At 47.0% G+C, this 16,024-nt stretch overlaps 1 pseudogene; it reads left to right on the top strand.

Annotated features, from left to right (window-relative positions):
* The window catches only part of LOC137167553 (zinc finger protein 585A-like), a 57,612-nt pseudogene extending 42,284 nt beyond the window's left edge, over window positions 1-15,328 (top strand).
* The last annotated feature ends 696 nt before the right edge of the window (window positions 15,329-16,024 follow it).

Consider the following 16,024-nt stretch of genomic DNA (forward strand, 5'->3'; position numbering starts at 1 on the left):
AAAAATGATAAAAGGTCTAGAAAACATGACCTGTGAGGCAAGATTGAAAAAACTGGGTTTGTTTAGTCTGGAGAAGAGAAGACTGAGGGGGGACATGATAACAGTTTTCAATTACATAGAAGGTTGTACAAGGAGGAAGGAGAAAAATTGTTCTCCTTAACCTCTGGGGATAGGATAAGAAGCAATGGGCTTAAACTGCAGCAGGGTGGTTTAGGTTGGACATTAGGAAAAACTTCCTAACTGTCAGGGTAGTTAAGCAATGGAACAAAGGAACAAGCAATGGAACAATGGAAAAAAAGGTTGTGGAATCTCCATCATTGAAGATTTAAGAACAGGTTAGACAAATACCTGTCAAGGATGGTCTAGATAATACTTAGTCCTTCCACGATGCAGGGGACTGGACTAGATGACCTCTTGAGATCCCTTCCAGTCCTATAATTCTACAATTCCACTAGTTCTAAAATCTCTTCATGAAGAGGAGGCTTATTAACCGTGAAACAGCTAGCAAAGGAGAGAACTAGATTGACCTGTCCCATCAAATATGTGAAAGCAGGGCACACCTCAGGATCCAAAAATTATAAAAAGGAAATGGGCAGCAATTATTAAAATTAGGTAGAGATTACATTAAAACACAGTCATACAATACAGACTATCAGCCACCTTGCAACCACCTCTCAGGGAAGCGCCACTTACATTCCCCCAACTGCAAGATATTATCCCACAGTATAGCACTCCCACTGCACAGCTCAGCAGCACTGGTGTGCTGTGAACTACCAGAGTTTATGATGCATTGGAGGGATCTCTGTGTTTGTGCACAGGAACATTCTTAACACACTACTGGAAAGCAGTGTAGTCACAGCCGTGTTGCTCCCAGAATATGGGAGGTGGGGGAAGTAATATCTTTTACTGGACCAACTTCTGTTGGTGAGAGAAACAAGTTTTTGAGCCAGAGAGCTCTTCTTCAGGTCTGGGAAAGCATCACAGCTAAATGCAAGGTGGAACACGTTGTTTAGCATAAGTAGTTAGCATATACTCTAAGGGGCCATTAGCGCTCAGATACTATGAGGATGAGCACAGTGTAAGAACCTATATGAAAGAATAGATAGAATAGAACATAAGATTGAAAGGGACCTCCAGGTCATTGAGTTCAGTTCCCTACTACTGCAGGCAACCCCATCATATAATCCCATTCATAAATGTACCAAGCGCTATCTTAAAACTAGCTATGTTGTTTGACCACTCCTCCTCCTCCTCATGGGAGGCTTTTCCAGAATCTCATTCCTCTGATGGTTAGAAACCTTCTCATTTCCAGTCTAAACACATTCATGACCAAGTTATACCCAATTGCAGTTTATCTCTGGGGTGTGTGGGGTTCTGTACTGGGAAGAAGAGATTTGAAGTATTGTGTCCAGTTTTGAGCCCCTTACTACAGAAAGGACAAATTGGAGAGAGTTCGGTGGAGTGCAATAAAAATGATTAGGAGGCTGGACTACATGATTTATGAGGAGAGGCTGAGAGCATTAGGCTTGTTTAGTCTGCAGAAGAGAAGAGTGAGGGGGGATTTGATAGCGGCCTTCAACTATCTGAAGGGGAGTTCCAGGGAGGATGGAGCTAGGCTGTTCTCACTGGTGGCAGGTGATAGAACAAAGAGCAATTGTCTCAAGTTACAGTGGGGGAGGTCTAGGTTGGATATTAGGAAAAACTTTTTCACTGGGAGAGTAGTGAAACACTGGAATGGGTTACGTAGGGAAGTGGTGGAATCTCCATCCTTAGAGGTTTTTGAGGTCCAGCTTGACAAGGTCCTGTCTAGGATGGTTTAGTTGGAGTTGGTCCTGCTTTGAGCAGGGGGTTGAACTAGATGACCTCTTGAGGTCCCTTCCAAACCTAATCTTCTATTATTCTAAAACAGTCAAAAGTTTATGGTTAGTGGTACAGTTGTTTGTGAAGTTCAAATTTTGTCAGTGGAATGGACTTTTTATTGGTGAATTGCATAGTAGCAAATGTGGTGAGTGGAAATTATCAAAACATACAGATTAACTGGAAGATCTTTGGCACTCTTCACTTGCCTACTCATGGAAGTTGTGCATAACATGTTAACATAAGGTGTGAATTTAAAGCAATTTGGTTAAATCAATGCAAACTCATTTGTGGACATTCTTATTTTGATTTAAGAGTGCCCCATTTCAGTGTAGCTTCAGTTGATTATGAACAGCATGAAGTTAACTGAAATAAGACACTCTTAAAATGATTTAAGAGTGTTCCAATGTGGAGGTTTCACTGATTTAACTAAATAATTTTTAATCTTTTTAGATCTGTGTGAAGCAGGACTCTGCTCTCATTTTCAAGGTTTTCTTTGCAAGCATGACATGAAGAGATTTTGGCCTGTATTCACAAAGGTACTTAAACACCTGAGCCCCAGATTTAGGCACCCTAATTCTAACCCTATGCTCCCAGCACTGGGTTATTGCAAAAAACAAACAAACAAACCCATGCCCACACCCCATAGGTGCCTAACTCCATGAGAGGATTTGCTAGATTTAGTCAGCTATCTCAGTGGGGGCATGGGGAGAAGGCTAGCACACTCCCCTGTCATCAGAATCTCCCAGTGGCCAGTTTAGATGGCTCCCACCTACTGTGCTATATGTGGGAATCACAGTCTAAGGCAGCTACCCCCTCTCCCACCCTCCATTCATTGTACAGGGAGCCTGGGCTCCTACCTCAGGCTTTATGGATCCCAATGGTGTTCCTGTGGCTTTTTAGGTGCCTAAATGTTAGTTGTGATGTTCAGTGTCACAACACTGGAGTCTATTTGAGAATCTAGGCCTTAATTTTTACAAAGAAAATTGAAAAATTGGAGCCCAGAATGGTAGCTTGGAAGCAGGGCTGGTATCTGGTACCATGGGGTCCTGGCCCAATATGATGTAACCCGGGGAAGAAAGCAGCATTATCTGGACTGAACAAGACAACAGCTGAGGCAAGGAAGGCCTGGTCTACACTTAATACTTAGGTTGACCAGCTCTGGCACTCAGGGGTGTGAAAAATCCGCATCCGTGAGCTCAGTAGCTATGCTGAACTAATCCCTTGTGTAGATGCAGCTAGGTCCATGGAAGAGCGCTCCCATCAACCAAGCTATGGTCACTGGGAGAGGAGTGTTCCTACAGCAACAGAAAAATCCTTTCCATTGCCGTGCTGTACGTCTCCACTGTGGGGTTAACTACGGCGCTGGAGCTATGCCATTATCATCACTATGGTGTAGACATGGCCTAGAACTTCTGGGAGCTGGAGTGAAGAAAAACCAGCCATTGTGTCCTGTCAGATTAAACTGGTGGGTTTGTCTATGCACTGGTTTAATTGGTTAAGCAACAAAGACCAACACTCAACTCAATGGCATTTCACTGTCTGTCTGTGTGTAGTAACGTGATAACTTCTGAAAGCTGTACCTGATCAATTCCAACATTTCATGGAATGTTCTAGGCATTAATGGGCAGAACCCTATTGATTTTTGTGAGAATCAGACCATTGTAAAATCACAATTTGGTCACTCAGGAGAGAGGTGTGAGGCAGTGATGTGAGGGTTAGATTAGGTTTAGGGCTAGTGGGGCCCCTGCCCCCCACTCCAGAGAGCCCTCCTTCAACTGGATTCCTCATCCCCAACTCCAAACAGTCCAAATTGGGTCTTGTCCCCGCTCCAGTCAACCCCTTTGTCCCCCCATTCTGGCGAGAACCCTTTTGATTAGAATGAAAATTGGAAACCTATAAAAGACTGATTTTAGTGGAAATCCAGTTTTCACCGTATTCAGTTGGGTTCTGACTGGACTAGTAGGCGTGGCTGCCTGCTGACCGTAAAGCTCAGCCTGCATAAACAATTAAGTGTGTGACTTGCTAGTACCAAGGGATGACCTAGAAGGGTGGGATAATGGGAATGAAGTGCCTAAATATCTTTGTGAATCCCCCCTGAAATAGTTCTCTTAGACTAATCAAGAAAGTATGATCCTTTGTTATAAAAGATGGGCCATGTGTCCTTCTCTTTCTTCTCTGACATATGCTATTCCAGAGTTCAGATTGGATGACCATAATTGTCCCCTCTGACCTTAGAATCTATTAAATAAAGAATTTAACTCCCAGCGTCTTGATATAATGCTGAGCCAATAAAAGGTTAAGAGTCCTGAGACTAGGGAGGAAATGCTTTACAAGATAGGAAGGGAATTTGGTGTCATAGGTTTCAGAGTGAACACATGTGGCTATTAATGTTACCATTTCAAATTCTCTTGGCGCTCTTGTATCAGCATGTTAGCCCCTGACACCAGTGGCACAATGGTGCTCTGACAGGATCGCTGCAGCTAGGAGGGTAAAGTCTGCAAGAAATCTCAGAGACCAAAGAATCCCAGGAGACTCAAAATCTTTGGATTGGGCAGGAATTCTGCTCCCCCAGTTTCCAGTCCTCCAGCCCTGCCCATCCTCCTCTGCAGCAGTGTCCTGAGTGGGGTAAAAGATACCCAGACTCCCTATCCCCACTCACCTTCCACCCCAGCACACACGCACAGAGGACATTCCCACCAAATACAAGCCTTGACTGGGATGGGTAACACAGAGGGTGCTGGAACCCGCTCCCAGCAGAGACATGATCAATGGATGCGATAAAGCCTAGAGATGCTGGAGGGTACTAGCCCTGAGGTTTGAAAGGCCAGCTCTAAACTACACTTAGGGGGTGATTTTTGTCTGTGACATTTCTATGTCCATAAAAGGTCTAGTGTAGGCAGGTAGAGCAGCATCAAAGTGCTTTAGCGGTGCCTCCGCAGATTATTTTGCTTGGCAGCTGCTATGAGCTCTCCTGGCAAAAGCACATCTTTGCTGGTCTACGGTGCATCCACACCAGGAGGTCTGTGCAAATCTTCTCTGATGTAGAAACTAGCTGCTGCCACAGGAGGGCTCTGGATAAAGCTGCGGGAGAGGGTGGCTCGCTCTCGGTACTCGGATCAGGATATCAGCAGTTGAGCTTCCGGGGTGAGACATTCTCCTGACACCTCCATTGTTAGGTGGGCGAGTCCGCCCCGGCTGAGCGGCAGCCGCTGCTCCCCAGCCGGGAGAGCCCTGAACTAGCGCCCCTCTGTGCCCAGCCCGGGGGGACCAGCTCCCGAGCCGCAGGCTGCAGGTGAGGGGAGAGACCCGAGGAAAGTGCCGGGGCCGGGCAGGAAAGTGACTCTGCCCAAACGGCCCCTCCTCGCCCCATCTCTGCTCCCGGGTGTCTGCGGATCCCGGAGCTGCTGCCACCACGCACGGACACAGCCAGGCTCTGACCCCTTAGCGCCTGCAGGGGCCGATCCAGCTCCAGGGACCGAGTCTTCCAGCCGGAGGGGGGTGGAGATAGGCTGGAAGGGGAAGGGGGCAGTAAGCGGGGAGGGAGGTTCCCGGCTCCCAGCCCTGCCCAGCTCCGTTTCCTGCAGCACCCGGGGCAGACCGACTGTCCTGGGACCAGGTGAGGAGCAGAGAGAAGAAAAGCCAGTTCCTGCCCCTGCCTGGTCCCCGCGCTGCCCTGGGAACAGTGTCAGGGCCCCGCACCCCCCAAGCGGCTCCTTTCCTCTCTTTTCTAGTACTTGGTTAAGCGATTCTGGTACTGGGGCGAGGAGGGGGATGTAAACGTGTCAGTGAGTTTAGTTCTGGTGGGAAGAGCCGGGTCTGTGCTGGAATAAAGTGGCCGAGCCTGGGTCCTGTCCCCCCCATCACCAGAACATCTGTCCGCAGGGAAGGAGCCTGGTGGGAATCAGAGCATGAAATGGACCAAAGCCCTTTCTGAGACCTGCTCCATCGCCCTTCTCCGCCTGCCAGGCTGCAGACCCAGGTCCGCGTTTGTTCCAGATTGCACCGCCCTCCTGGGGGATGGGGAAGGGAAATGGCTGGAGCAGAGCTGGCTCAGGTAGGGGATTCTCAGCACGCTGCTGGGGCGTTCGTATTGGGGTTCACAGAAAGGAGAAGATGGCAGGAAAAAGCTGGGGTCAAACCGATCTCATGCTTTAGGTACAAATCTGTCCCAGAGAGCTGGGAATTCCCTGGGCTGTGGAAGGTGACCCAAACCCCTGCAGCTCCTGAAGCCATATTTAAGCTCCTTTAGGGGCAGAAGCTGCTGGGAGTTTCTGAAGGAACCTCTCCTCTCAGCTACAGACCCAGTTTTGGCCCCACTGCTCCTTAGTAGTAGAGAGCAGCATGCTTATGACTGGGAATATCCAAGCCACATCATCCGATTAAGGAACCCTAGTGAGAATGAGAGCATGAAGCCTCCGGCTACAACTCTGATAAGGCACCAGGGCAGCTTTTCCAAATCAAAATATTTCTGATTTAAGATACAGTTTTCCCTGGGGAAGGGGGAGGGGTTGATTTTTTTTAGCCTGCATTTCAGAATTGAAATATTTCAGGTTTTGTCCCATTTTTTCCAGTATTTGAATTTTTACCAAAAAATGTAAATTTGCCATGAGGAAAAAAAAATCCCATTTTCTGCCCAGCTCTACTGATTACATTAGTGGGAGGCAGCACTGCCTGCAGCCAGTTCCCCAAGTCAGCATTGCTGCTATGAGTCATGAAAACAGGGAGGGAGCCATCATGTGTCTGTGGGGTACAAGAAAAGTGGGATGAGGGCCTTTTGGAAGGTGAATCTAACTCTTAAGATCAGGTTCTGGGGATCTGAAAGTATCCCTGCAAGGCAGAATTCAGCAGAGGGCTCAACCAGGTCACCTGTGACTGAGCTGGTGGGACTGTGGTTGGGGCAGGAAGCTCTGAGTGGGGGATTCTTGCTGTTCCAGGGGCTGGTGACCTTCGAGGAGGTGGCTGTGTATTTCACCAAGGAGCAGGGGGCTCTGCTGGTCCCAGGTCAGAGAGCTCTCTACAGGGACGTCATGCAGGAGAATTATGAGACTGTGGCCTCCCTGGGTAAGGATTCCTGTCCCTTCAGATATTGCCTATGACAGCAGGAGGCCTCGTCCAGTCTTATTTTCTTATACAGGACGAGGGAAGGAACCCTGAGCAGAAGCCAATACAGGCACCTCAGAGATCCTACATTTCAGAGATATATTTCATAGTCCCAAGATCCCATATGATCTTCCCTGCGGCACAAGATTCTGGGACCCACCAGTGATGCTTCTCTTAATATCTTTAGTGATTTGAACAGGAATGCACTCACTTCCCCCGCCCCCCAATTCCTGATACTGCTTTAAACCCCCAGTGGTTCTCTGTCCTTTTCTTAATCATTATTATTAGCATGAGTATTTAGCATTTAGCTTGCAGTAGCAGACAGAGGCCTAAGAGGTCAGGGCCTCATTCTACTAAGCACTGTACAAACTGATAGTAAATGACAGTCCTTGACCCAGGGAGTTTACAAACTGAAAATCTAGTGTGCCAGGTCAGTGCTGATGCACACTGAGAGACAAGGCACATCTGTGGAATCTGTAAAGAAAAATGAAGTTCCCTCTCAGACGTTACTTCAATTCAAGGCAGAAATATTTCTCCCTAGCTGCTTAATAATTAGGTCAGATACATTGATCGTAGATACCTCCCTTAAAACCACAACAGACAAAACAACAAAGAGTGTTTGAGGAGGCAGGGAGCACAGCCTGCTTCAGAGTTTCATAAAGAGACCATTATAATAATCTAGTCTGACCCACATCACACAGGCCAGTGAATTTTACCCAGCAATTCCCAATATCTTGTGGTCAAGCTGGAGTGTCTTTTAGAAAGACATCTGGTACTGATTTGAAATCTCCAAATGATGGAGAATGCGTCCTGCCCTAGGTAAATTGTTCCACTGGTTAAACAACCTCACCTTTAAACATGTGCACCTTATTTCGAGCTTGAATTTGTCTAGCTTCAGAATTTGTCACACTTTTGCCTACTAAATTAAAGACCTGACTACTATGTGAAATCTCCTACCCATGTGGGTTAGGTGCTCATAGACTTTTCAGGTAAAGGTAGATGAGAAATTGTTTTCCTGTCATTTGAAAATTGAGATTTCAAAAGGTTTGGGATTTTGTTTTGTTTTGTTGTCCCATTTCACATCAGGACAAAACTGAGACCTTTTGAAATGTCTTTGCAAAGAGACATGGTGTTATGGTGGTTTTTTAAATACTTTCCATGTGACCTGTAGGCATATCACTCTTGTGACTGTTCCTTTAAATTTCCATTTAACTAGCTTTCTCATTTTTGTTTAACTCCCGTTTTGGAAGTCAAGTGCTGCTGTGGTGCGTTTCATTGGTATTTTCCCCCTATGAGAGTGTTAAATTTAATTACATTCTATATTCACCTTTTGGGCCAGAACCTGTGATCCACTTAGGACTAAATCAAGAATTGCCTTTTTTTGTGGGTTTTAGGACAAGCTGTTCCAAAAAGCAGTCATTAATGGTGTCTAGAGATTTATCTCTGCATCCCATCCTGGGGTGACATGTTCCAAGTCAATATGGGGATAGCTGAAATCCCCCATTATGATTGGGTTTTCTGTTTTTGTGACCTTGCTAGTCTCTGAGCATTTCACAATCACTGTCACCATCTTGGTCAGGTGGTCGGTAGTAGATTTCTACTGCTATACTCTTATTATTCAAGCATGAAAATGTCTTCCATAAAGATTCGATGATAGTTTGATACATTTAAAATTTGTATTGTATTTGACTGTTTGCATTCATATATAGTGCCACTCCCCCACTAGTGTGACCACCTCCGTAATTCCTATATATTTTGTACCCTGGCACAAGTCCCATTGATCATCATCAATCAAGTTTTTGTGGTGCCTGTTATATAAATATCCTCCTTTAATGCCAGGCACTCAAATTCACCCATCTTAGTATTTAGACTTCCAGCATTTATATACAAGCACTATTTAGTTTTGTGCCTTATTGTGATGGGTTCTTTTTTTTGCTGGACTCTCTCTTTCTTCAGTTCCTACCTCTATTTTATCATCTTCTAACCTCTTCTCTTTACTAGGATGAGGAGTGTCACCTTCAATAAATCGTGTTCTAAAGGATGTGGCTGTCCAAACTGTTTGGTCCTCTGCACCTGTTGGCTTTCCCCTAGCCCTTGATTTAAAAACTCCTCCACAATCTTTTTAATTTTACTCTGTTTCGGTTTAAGTGGAGCCCATCTTTCCTGTATAGGCTCTTCCTTTCCCAAAAGGTTCCCCTGTTCCTAATAAACCTCAATTGTTTCTCCTAACACCAACATCTCATCCATGGGCAGTGCCTATAAGAGGCTTGGGGAGGCTATGCCTCCCCAAAATAAAAAAGGCTGGCCATGCAGGATGGAAATGCAGGATGTGGGTCATTTCTCTTTGAAAGCGTGCCGCTGGCCTGCTGCCTTTATGCCCTGGGAGCAGGAGCATCAGAAACTCCCGAGAAGTCGGGGGGGGGTGCTTGCGCCTCTCCGCCTCCAAGGCCCCACTCGCTCCTCTCCACCCGTGAGGCCCCATTGTTCTCCCTTAAGGCAAGAAAAAAGTGGGAAGGCATAGCATCCCCAAATGAAAGACTCATGCACCGCCTATGATCTCATCCACACACTGAGATCCTGCAGTTCTGCCTGTCTAACTGGCCCTGCATGTGGAACAGGAAGTGCTTCAGAGAGAGGTCCTAGATTTTAATTTCTTACCTAGCAGCCCAAATTTGCCCTCCAGGACCTCTTCCCTACTTTCCCTATGTCATTGGTATTGTGAAGGGGTGAACTCATCATTCTGGTGCCTCCTGCTGGCCATTCCTCACCACAGTCACTTCTTCTCCAGGACCCACATCACGCCCAGGATTGCAACTTCCTCTTCAGTGACAGCCCTCTGGCTGTGCCGCCCCCCCCCACACACACACAGAATGAGGCACAGTCAGAACTCTGCTGTTGGGCTTCTGCCTGTATTCTTTTTTATTTTTGCAGGGTTGGTTTGTTTGTTCTTTGGGGGTTTGGTTTTGGTTTTGGAGGTTTTCGGGGGGTATTTCTGTGGGGTTATTGGCCTAAGCTGAGAGTGTGTTTGTCGGTGTATCTTGCTCTCACGCTCCCCCTCTAAGCTTCCTTCCTTCCTTCCTTCCTTGTTCACTAGCTCCTCTGGTCACTTAGGAGCTGGTTTTTTAAACAGCTTTCTTCCCCAAGTTAACCCTGCTCCTTGTCAAGGAATCAGGGATCAAAGGCTGGCAGGCTAAAGCCTCATTAGTAAGGTCTCAGCCTAGCCTGGCAGGCCACTTGGCTCAGTATACAACTCCCAAAACAGACCACGCTATAAACTTCAGTCAAGCAGGCACACAACAAACAAACCAACAGACAACGAAGTCACTGCCAGGATCACATAGTCACTTTTCCTTCACCTGGAGAACTCGCTCACATAACTCCCCTCTTTGCAAGACTCTGTTCTGCCTGATTTGGAGTAGAGACTTGGAACTCAGAGCATCCCAATGGGACTGGGGAGAGCCAGGTTCAAGTTGTGGAATCAGTTTCTCTTTTGCGTTGGCCCAATGAATAGGGACAATTCAGAAAGGGGGAGAGATCAGACTACTCACTTGGGATGTGGGTGATATATGTTGAACTTGCTGCTCTGCTGGATTCTGAGCAGGGACTTGAACCTAGATCCCAGCTGTGTGCCCTGCCCATTGGAATGGATGGGGCTGTCTGATCCCATGCTCCACCTTGGACCTGAGAAATAATTTTGATAAATTGGCATTTTCTTTTCTTTAAAAAAGTCATTTTGTTGAAAAATTCCCCACCCGCTCCATTGCAGGGGGATTTCCCACCTGCCCTGCTTTTGGGGAAAGGCATCTGAGGGTGACAGCCTGGAATCCCCAGGAGTCGTCATGGCCCATCACTGGCAAGTGGAGAGCCAGCTTCTCTTGAATGGCTTGTACGACTCCAGCCTCAGGCAGTTAAGCTGAGGTCAGCAGTTGCTTCCTTGTTAACTCTAGGCTGCTTCTCCAGTTCAGTGACTTGGACTTTTGACCAAGGAGCCTGGTACTGGCTTATGCTGGCAGGTTTCCCATCCTGTGCCTCAAAAAGTCAGTGCACCATCCTCTAACACTATGAAATGTGCAGATGGCTTTTTACAACACAGGGACCTTTGTGTGTGTGTATGTGCATGTGTGCGCATGTGCATGCGGGAGCCTTAAATGGACTACAGAACACTCAGTTTGTCTGCCACCAAATGTGTGACCCCACAGAGTGGGTCTCCATGAATATTTTCCAGTCGCTTTGTCTCAAACGCCCCCTCACCCAGCAAAGAAAAGAGCTGATATAAAAACATAGAACTGTCTGCACAAGAAGCATAACCTGAACACCAGCCTCAACCTCTCCCATTTTCTATCCCCTGAGCAGGATTTCCCGTTCCCAAACCCATTGTGATTTCCCAGCTGGAAGGAGGGGAGGAGCCGTGGGTCCCAGATCCCCTGGGCTCTGAGGAAAGGGAGATCCCAAGAAGCACCCACACAGGTGAGGATTTAGTTAAACTATCTTGGAAACCATTCAAGTCCTTGGGAGCTCCCCCAGTTCTGCCGCATCTCACCCAGGTCAAGATTGTCCCCCGCAGGTGTCATATCCTCATGGCAGATGGCACTCAGGGCTTCCCACCCACCCTGACTGACACCTGGCTGGAGCTCCCTTTCTCCTGCGTGTCCAGATGGGCTGCAGGGGCAGAACTGGCCCCTGCTCTCTCTACTCTGAGAAGATGGAAGGTCTGGAGAATCAGCTTCTGATTTCTGACCCTCATAATTACTTTGTGACACTCACTTTAGCATCCCCGTTCCTGACACTCCCTTGCTCCCTGGCAGAGGCAATGACTCAGTGATTCATATTTGGATTCTTTCTATTGCAGCTGCCGAGAGGATGGCGAGAGAGGAGGAGGAGAGTTCCCAGACGGACATCCCAGAGGAGCTGGAGGCACAGAGCCCTGGCCAGGGGGCAACCTGTGTGACTGAGGGCAGCTCAGAAAGGCAGCAGAGAAACCCCCCAGGGAAGAGACAGGGTCAGTCCCCTCCTGGGGTCAGACCCTTTGAAGGTGAAAATGGAGCCCAGAGACTGCTGACCAGAGAGGACTTGCCCTCAGAGTTGGAGTGCGGGCGAGGCTCTGGGCTGCATTCAGCCCATGGCCCGTCCCCTCCCTGTGGCAGAGCCGTGGAAAGTCACAGCCAGGCCAGGGAGCGGCCCAATGTGTGCAGCGAGTGTGGGAAAGGCTTCCGGCGTGGCTCGGACCTCATCAAGCACCACCGGTCCCATGGTGAGCGTCCCTACCAGTGCCCCGAGTGCGGGAAAGGCTTCCCAGTCCGCTCAGCCCTGGCCACGCACCAGCGCATCCACACAGGGGAGCGCCCCTACTCCTGCGATGCCTGTGGGAAGCGCTTCGGCCAGAGCTCCCACCTCATGCAGCACCTGCGCTCTCACACAGGGGAGAAGCCCCACCGGTGCCCTGAGTGTGGGAAGAGCTTCCGGGAGGGCTCCACACTGGCCCGGCACCGCCGCACCCATCGCCAGGAGAAGCCCCACACCTGCCCCCACTGTGGGAAGGGCTTCCACGAGCGGTCCAATTTTGCCCGGCACCAGCGCACCCATGTCGGGGAGCTGCCCCTGACCCCGGAGGAGGAGGGGAAGTCCTTCATCTGCTCTGACTGTGGGAAGGGCTTCGGCCGCAATGCCTATCTGACCCTGCACCGGCGCGTGCACACGGGGGAGAGGCCCTACACCTGTGCTGACTGTGGGAAGAGCTTCAGCGCCAGCTCCAACTTGACCCGGCACCAACGCGTCCACACTGGCGAGAGGCCCTACCCCTGTGCCCGCTGTGGGAAACGCTTCTCCCAGAGCTCCACCCTCTTCGTGCACCTGCGCACACACACCGGGGAGGCGCCCTACCGCTGTGCTGTCTGTGGGAGGGGCTTCAGCCAAAACTCCACCCTTCTGGCGCACCAGCGTACTCACAGGAGTGGGAAGGCCCATCGCCAGCACCTGGAGGTCTGTGCTGGGGATGGGCCCTACCAGAGCAAGTGCTGTGCCAGTGACACGCTGCTCCAGAGACACCAGAAGACACACCTGTGATGTGGGACCTGGCCCCACTCAGAGGCATGATACAGCACAGCCTTGAGGAATAGCCCAGGGATCAGGACACCAGCCTGAGGGATAGGAGATGCAAACTCAGTTTCTTGCACTGCCAAAAATCACTTAGGCCCAGGTCATCAAAGGTATTTAGGCTCCGGACTCCTATTGATTGAAATGGGCTTTAAGGCAAAATTTTAAAGGTATTTGGGTACCTAAAGATGCCTAAAAAATCAGATCCAAAATGGGGGGGAGAGGCAAAATTTCCTATAAAACAAAATTCCATCATGTTTTGATTTGTGTGTGTGTGTGTGTGTGTGTGTGTGTGTGTGCATATACACATATTTATATAATACTATATATAGTAGTATGCAATATCATTTTTTTTTTAAATTTGAAAGAAGTCATTTTAAAATGGGAAATCAAAATGGTCCCTCCCCAAAAGGTGTAAATGGAACATTTCAGCCTTATAGAAATGTTCCAGTCTCCTTTTATTTTTCCTAAATGAAATTTCATCAGAATTAATACATTTCCCCTATTGTGATGGAACGGAATCTTCCAACAGAAAATCGTTCTGTCAGAACATTTTTGGCCCTCTCTGGTGCTTAGCCTCCTCCAGTGCTTTCGAAAAAATCCCTCCAGGCATCTATCTGTAGCTTTAGGCACCTAAGTACCTTTGTAAATCTGGCCCTTAGTGTCTCTGGATCTCAGTGCCCCATCTGTAAAATAGGGATAATAGCTCTGCCCTGCCTCGCAGAGGTATGCAAGGACAAATGTATTAAAGGTTGTGAGTTGCCCAGATGCAGCAGTGATGGGCACTCTTTCCACACCATAGATAGGTAGAATGGGGTTAGCTAATTGCCATTGCATTTCCCTGGCGTTTGAGTGCCTAACTCCCTTAGGTTCATTTGAAAATCTCAGTCCACATTGTTTCGGAACATAAGAGGATTGACATGTGTGCATATGTAGGGAGGGGGAACAGTCAGAGGAGGGAGCTAATATTTGAGTGGGGGAGGGAATCGTTGCATTAGGAAACACGGATGATGGCAAAGGAGCTGGGGAACTGCATGAATGGATTCTTTGTCTGGGCTTGTGATGAACTGGGGAGCCAAATGGGAATTTTATTTTTCTTGAAGTCCAAAAGTGGTGAAGGCCTCTGGTTCTCTGTGATGGTAGGAAGGGACGTAACAAGCTATCTGGCCATGTGGTATATTCCCCCCGCATTCCCTCCACACACACATTCTGGGCAATTACCTATGTTTGTAGCTCTCTGCAATGGTGGCCAAAAGTCCTGTAGCAACCGCACCATGGCATCTGGTCACAAAACAGGAAACATCATTCACAAATGTGTTTCAAGGAATGTTTCTGTTCTTTCACCTGTGTGCGGAGTCCAGATCAAAGACCAATCCCATTTGTGCCATAATTTGAGGAATTAAGTGGGATTTAATTCTATCCATCCATCCATCCATCCATCTAATCTATCTATCTAATCACATTAAAGATATATCCCTTGGAAAATGATAATGAAAAATGAGGGGGGAAATGTTGTTGTTGAAATTTTCCACAGGAAATTTCAACTTCTTAACAAAAAATTGAAAATATTTCCATTCTGAAATGTCACCATAGTGCCTTATGGGAGAGGTAGTTTGGGTGCCTCTTGCCCCCATTCTCCTTTATGGGCCAGGTTCCCTGGTTGGCCTAGATCTCCCATGATGCCCTGCTGAGGGAAGGTGGTACATCATGGGAGTCCCATGGCCACAATACATTGTGGGAGATGAAGTCCAGCTGTGGAAACTGGCCCATAGAGGAGAATGGGGTCATGAAGCAACTGAAACTACAAATCTCATTAGGCACCATAGCAGAATTTCAAAATCAAAACATTTATTTTTGGGAGTTCAGGTTTTTGATTTTTGTTTTGTTTTGATTTTTAGATGAAAAATTGGTATTTTTCTCAGAAAGCAGATATTTTCCTTTTCATGAAAAATTTAGTTTAGTCAAAATCCAAATTTTCCATCAATGAAAAGTTTAGATAGCATATGTTTGGCCAGTCGTAATCACCATGCATATCCTGTCAATCTAGCTGTACTTCATATCTGTGTTTGGTAATATATATATGGGAGAAAAAATGCCAGTCATCTCCTTATTTGTAGTCTGTCTTTCTCTGTTTTGTCTTGTTTAGACTGTAAGCTCTTTAGCACAGGGACCATGTCTTTCTATGTGTTTATGTAGTGCCCGATGCAATGGGGCCCCAGTCAGAACTGGGCCTGTTTGTTGCTATTGTACTGCAATTAATAAATGCTAATTATTACTTCTGTTTAATTATGAATCGTGCTTGGAATACGCAGAGAAAATACCGTGTGTGTGTGTGTGTGCGCGCGCGCGCGAGCGAGCGAGCGAGCACATTCAGTGGCTGAAATTCCCTCTGTGCAAAGAGACCGCATAAATGCTAGGCTTCCATTAAACACAAGTAGGAATGGAGCAGGACTTAAATGGTAGAATGGGGCAAAATATTTTGGATAAAACTTTTGTTTGGAGGAAAAAAATGCAGATTTAACTGCACGAAAACATTTCATGTATTCATGTTGATTTCTCCAAATTGGTTCAGTAAAAAACAAAACAATTTTAAAAAAATGTTTGACATTTTTTTAAATGAAACATTTTGATTTTTGGTTTCAAGCAACTTTTCATTTTGTAATTTTCTTTATTTTTTTAATTGAAAATTTTTAAAAGTAGTTGAAATTGAAATGAGAAACCTTGTTCGATCCAAAACAATTTTTTTCTGACTTTTCTATTCACTTGGAGTTTTAAAAAAATTGTGTTCAGGTTGACCTGAAGTTTTTTTGATTAATTTCAGAATTGCCAGTGAACCAAAAAATCCGTTATTCACCTAGCTCTAATTAGCAGAGTGTGGCTCTTAGGTTGATCTTCTGCAAGAGAGGAATAGTGGCCAATGTCTACTAGCTGTAAAGGAAATGTAAATGTTATGGGATAAATACTCAGTTGG

This window comes from Emydura macquarii, unplaced genomic scaffold (assembly GCF_026122565.2).
Source record: "Emydura macquarii macquarii isolate MOO-44397 ecotype Brisbane River unplaced genomic scaffold, CSIRO-AGI_Emac_v2 contig_2935, whole genome shotgun sequence".
Lineage (NCBI taxonomy): Eukaryota > Metazoa > Chordata > Testudines > Chelidae > Emydura > Emydura macquarii.